Consider the following 6,091-nt stretch of genomic DNA (forward strand, 5'->3'; position numbering starts at 1 on the left):
CTGTCTGTCCCTCATAAAGGGCTGTCCTCTATATTGATTGCACAGCACAGAAAGCATAACGTGGGGGAAGGAACGAGACACTTTACAGACTGTTGAACAGAGTTAGAAGGGATGAAGTCACCGGCTCCCACTGACCCCAACTGACCCAGATGGCAAACATCATCAACCTCTGTGGTAGATTTTAGCATGTTGCTTTCAACTTCCATAACTGCTGTTTTCGGCAAATGACACACACGCATCGTCTGAGGCAGGGGCGTGGAAGAAATGGAAGAATAACTTCAAATCACAGCCATTCGTTAGTTTAGGTTGTAAAAGTTGGTTACTTGGCAAGTAAGGTTGATTTTTATATTTCTCTCTCTCTCTCTCTCTCTTTCTCTCTCTCTCTCTCTCTCTGTCTCTCTCTCTCTCTTTCTCCTTTTTTGAGACAGGGTTTCTCTGTGTGCCCTGGCTGTTCTGGAATCCACTCTGTAGACCAGGCTGGCCTTGAACTCACAGAGATCCGCCTGTGTTCCTAACTCTGGCTGTGAGGTTCAGCAAAAGTTCCAGTCTCTTAGAATGTAAGACATTTTCAGAATATTGTATTGCCACAACCATGTGGGTTCCAGGGATGGGATTCAGGTCGTCAGGCTTGTCAGCCTTTACCCGCTGAGTCCTCCTGCCAGCTCCTTAACTAAGTTTTGTTTTGAAATCATGTCTTGGTTTATTAATTACTGGATGTCTGGAGCATTTTTCTAATAATGTTAGTACAGGCTTTAGCTTTTTCCACTTGAATACTCTTGTTTGACTGGGAAGTCTTAAAAATTTATTTATTTATTTTGTGTGTGTGTGTGTGTGTGTGCATGTGTGCGCGCACATGTGTGTATGTGTGAGTGCGTGCATGTATGTGTGTGTGTATTGTGTGTATGTGTGCATATCTGTTTGCGTGTGTGGGTCATAGGACAGTATGAAGAAGCTGGGTTTCTCCTTCCATCATGTGGGTTCTGGATCAAACTGGAGTTCTGAGGCTTGGCAGCCAGCTCCTCTGCCTGCTGAGCCATCTTCCATACCCACCCGAGCAATGTTTATGTTATCCTGAGTTTACGAGTATGTAAAATAGGTGTTCAAACCAAGCACATTGACAGTAAGTTACAAATTTATAGAAGGTAGGCATAGAAATCAAACATTGATAGTAACAAGTTTATCTTAAAAGATTTGTTTGGTATATGTAATTTTACTCCTTATTATTTAGAAAGAGAGCAGATTTGCATGTTGGCTATGGATTCGGTAGCTTGTCTAACCTAATGCAGTCTGAGAATAGACTAATTTGATAATTACGTGATGAGGAACGACAAGGAAATATTAAGTGTTTGCTTTCCATCACTAAACCGTCATATCTGTAAGAGCAGGAACAGTATATATATAGAGAGGAAACAGTGCGGTTCTTCGCGTAGCAGTGTCTGCAATCTGAATCTGAGCGTCGGTCTTTCAGGCAGCGTTTGTTGGTCTTTCCGCCAGTGAGCTCAGGTGTGAACGTTGTGTGTTCCTGCCAAGGCTGCATTGGGGTGCCAGCATGCAGCACAGGCTAGAAGCACCCCAGATTCGTTAGGCCTTCGACTTTGAATTTATTTTGGGAAATTTTGCATTCTGAAACCTTTTATTGTTGAAAATGTTCACGACGCCCACGTTCCACGGTTTGAAAACCTTGGAACCCAAAATCTTAGCAGCTGGCGTAGGCATGGCGCACTCTCCCCACTAGGTGGCGCTGTTGGATCGTTCAACGCGTGAGAGACTTTGCACCACCTCCCATCCCTGCCAAAGCCCTGAACATCACATCTCAGTTCTCCGTATTCTCTCTTCCAGTGAGTACACACACACACACACACACACACACACACACTATTTATTAGCACATGTGGCTTTCTGGGACAGCTCTAAAATAAATTTTGCTATGGAAAAGCTTTGAACTTGCCCGCAGTTAGGAAAAACAGTACAGTATAGGTTCAGCAATAGTTAACATACTCCAGTCTTGAAACAATTTTTCACATTGTTTTAGCACTTTAAAAGAGTTACAGGATTGCCTGAGTGTGGTGGCGCCTGCCTTTAATCCCGCATCGGGGAGGCAGAGGCAAACTGTGAGTTTGAGGCCAGCCTGGTCTACAGAGTGAGTTCCAGGACAGCCAGGGCTATGTAGAGACTCTTGTCTTTAAAAAAATGGGGGGGGGGGGATGCATAGGATGGATCAGTAATGCCCTGTGTTTAGCAAAACCACACTATCTTAGGAAAGTTCTGAAACACACTGTATTTCAGTTGGTATTTGTTCTGGGGATCCCTCAGGCTCTAACGAGGGGAGGGGAATATACTCCCTTTTCTGCTGCCCAGTTTCCTGATTAACATGTGACAGTAATGTCTGAACTCTCTTCAGATAATGACCATTCTCTCCACCCAGTGTCCCCTGTGCTTGGGACGGAGCCTGGAGCCTTGTGCCCACACCACACAGTGATCCACCTGTGGTCCACACACGCAGTGATCTCCCTGTGGTCCACACATGCAGTGATCCACCTGTGGTCCACACACGCAGCTCTCTCTCTGAGTAATGATGACAAGAACTTCCCCTGCGGAGGTCAGAATGAGGAGCTGAAAACAGCCTGGATTGCAGGTTTTTACAAGAGATAGTGATGGGGGCTGGAGAGATGGCTCAGAGGTTAAGAGCCTTGCCTGCTCTTCCAAAGGTCCTGAGTTCAATTCCCAGAAACCACATGGTGGCTCACAACCATCTGTAATGGGGTCTGGTGCCCTCTTCTGGCCTGCAAGCATACAGACAGACAGAATATTGTATACAGAATAAATAAATAAATTTAAAAAAAAAAAGAGATAGTGATGGGCCCACCCTGTATGACATATGGACTCCGAGTACAGCAGATGTGAAGACTCAAGTCATATAAACCATTAATAAAATGCATTTTGCCCTTGATAAGCATACCAAGTGGCTAGCGTGCCACCCACACCCTCCCTTCGGGATCAGCCTCTTTCCTGCACTGCCATGACTATTGACAGGCACAGATTCTGTCTGGACTGTCATCTGAAGGGTATGCCCTGCTGGCAGGAGGCATCTCTCGCTGTCAGGACACCTGCCTTCCGGAGCAGCCTCAGTTGGGGTGTCTACCCTCACGCTTCCCTCAGGTCTCAGTAGATGGAGTGCTTCTGGAGTTTGGAGCCTCGTCTGCGTTTTCTCACCTTTAAAGACTGATCTGCCTCTGGCAGAGCCTAGAAACACAGCCGAGAGGTGGCTCAGTGGTTAAGAGCACTTACTGCTCTTCCAGAAGACCTAGATTTGGCTTGCAGCCCCTGTCGAGCCCCTCACAACCACCTATAACCACAGCTCCAAGGGATACAGCGCCCTCTCCTGGCCGACACAGGCAACTGCAGTCATGTGCACACACCTCTCATGCACATAAATAAAAAGTAAATATAAAATCCAAAAAACAAAAGCAAATTAACTTCATGAGTAATTTTAAAAATACAGTTGAGGAGGAGGGGTGTCCTCTGTGTGCACAGAGCTCCTGGAACTCGGGCCTAAGCCATTAGAGAGTCTCAAATCTCAAGAGCAGCTGTCTTTCCATTAGACTCTGGCCAAGCCTGAGGGGACACAACACACCTAGTTCCAGGGCACAGAGCATGGCGGATCCCATTAGCAGAAGGCTCATCGAGTCCTGGGTATCTGGAAGAGTGGTGGGAATCAGGAGAGGACCAGACAGCACCATGGAAAAGATAGGGCTCTGAAAACGACGCCATGGTTTGAAACGTGAGGACTGCACCCCGCTCAGCTCTGGTCAGGCGGATTCGTGTAAGCGGAGACACCTACAGTGCAGCGGACAGGAAGCTGAGAGGCTCACGGCTCCCGCGCACATCACAGGAAGCCGAGAGGCTCACGGCTCCCAAGAAGTGTCCCTGATACATTTGTAAGTCTCCAAGAATGTGGAAATGTCCAGACACCACTGCCAAAGGGAAGAACCAGTCTTCCTGGTTGAGTTTTTGAAACATGTTTTATTTATTTTTTAAGGCTTTACTTTTTAATTTTGTGAATAGCTGTGCACACAGGTGCAGGTGCTGCTGATGGCCACAAGAGGGCACCAGATCTCCAGGATTCTGAGTTATTCTAGGTGGTTGTGAGTTGCCCATGTGGGTGCAGAGAATCGATTGAACTTGGCTCCTCTGCAGGAGCAGCAAGTGCCTTTACCACTGAACCATCTCTCCAACCTTGATCTTTTAAAATTTAGTGCACTTCTTTAGTGCCTTAATGTATGTCAATTCCTAAAGAGTCCTACAGTCTCACTCAGAAACAGCAACATGCATGCACCGGGCCATTGCTAGCACCAGTCAGTTCAAAGCCCCTGCATTGTTTCCTTAAGTATTTATTTACTTTTATGTGCAAGAGTGTTTGCCTGCACACCACATGTGTACCCAGCGTTCACGGAACCCAGAAGAAGATGTCAGATCCTCTGGAAGTGGAGTTACAGACGGTTGTGAACCTCAGTGTGGATGCTGGGACCTGAACCTGGGTCCTTCCCAAAAGCAGAGTGCTGCCCTTATCTTCTGAGCCATTCTCTCCAGCCTCAGAGCGCTCTGGCATAGAGGTTGCTTACATGTAATAAACAGAAAGGGATTACACAGAGGACCTTAGGAAGGCCCAGTGAACAGGAGCAGAGCCTCGGGCAATGTCACACAGAGCAATGCACGTCCCCATGTTCACATGTTCTGATGTTCGGATCACGGGTTTATGAACCTGTCACTGAGTTTCCAGGCACTTTTCCCAGCGAGTAGCTCTAATCTCCAATCAAAGTCTTCCATTCTTCTTGTTTATTTATTTTTATTGAGAAACTATTTTTTTAATATTTATTTATTATATATACAATATTCTGTCTGTGTGTATGCCTGAAGACCAGAAGAGGGCACCAGACCTCACTAAAGATGGTTATGAGCCACCATGTGGTTGCTGGGAATTGAACTCAGGACCTCTGGAAGAGCAGTCAGTGCTCTTAACCTCTGAGCCATTTCTCCAGCCCTTGAGAAACTGTTTTTAGTCAGGTGTAGTGTTGCATGTCCTTTAATCCCACTGTAGCACGAATTCTAATTGGTCTTAATAATAAAAACCTGGAGTTAATGATCAGGCATGAAAGTGGAAAGATCAGAGAAGCAGAGCGGCTGGCCACTAGTTCTTACCTCCACTTCAGACCAAAGAACGATCCTGTTCCTACAAACTCTCAGACTGAACCCTGAGCTCCTGTCTCCTCTTTAGATTGTGTTCTATCTAGGTAAACAATCTCTCAGGTGATGGTGTTCATTTCTGGTGTTTGTTTTAGGTACATGGGCCTCATAAGGCCATACAAGTACCCTGGAGGGTCTGGAGGTCGCATACCCGTGTACTCCTCTTAATTCTTCATATGGGATGGTCGGAAAGTAGCCTCTGATGCATATGGTGTCCAGTGGCTTATACTTAAAGGAAACCTTCGGCAACTAAAATGGGAGCCCCTTGAGCATTTTCCAAGGCTGCTGGTCCCACAGAGTGCCCTGGGTTTTCCTTCCAACACTTAATGGCTGACATTTTTTTTTCTTCTATGTTAAGCACTTCAAGTATTTCATACTGCAAAGACCCATTTTCGTCTGTGTCTGTCTCAGACTCTGACTTGAAGAAGCTATCCTGAGATACTTTGCTGCAGTTCGGAAGGTGTTTCCACACATACTTAGCCAGAGTTGTCAACCGGCTGTTTGCCACGCCACCAATCCCAGTGACGAATGTTTTCATACTTGGCTTTGGAGATCACACCTTCCTAATATTTCTGAAGCGGGTTGGAATCCTCCCCAGCAGGGCTGCGGAGCAGGCTGCACGAGGGTCTCAAGCACACCGCTGCCCGGGACTCACCCCTTGATTATTTTATCCAGCATAGCGGTGGTTAGTGCTAACTGTCCACTCCGCAGGGTCTAAACTCACTTAGAGATAACCCCCGGACACACCTGTGAGCGGCTCTCTGACCCTGAGAACGTAAGGATTATTTTTTTATTTTTATGTGTATGGATACTATGGATACTTTGTGGGCAGTGTCGGTGGGGCCCC

General features: G+C 46.5%; 1 pseudogene; it reads right to left on the minus strand.

Annotated features, from left to right (window-relative positions):
• Positions 1-5,240: 5,240 nt before the first annotated feature.
• Positions 5,241-5,782, minus strand: LOC119823802 (annotated as a pseudogene).
• Positions 5,783-6,091: the final 309 nt, after the last annotated feature.

Source organism: Arvicola amphibius, chromosome 9 (assembly GCF_903992535.2).
Source record: "Arvicola amphibius chromosome 9, mArvAmp1.2, whole genome shotgun sequence".
Classification (NCBI taxonomy): Eukaryota; Metazoa; Chordata; class Mammalia; order Rodentia; family Cricetidae; genus Arvicola; species Arvicola amphibius.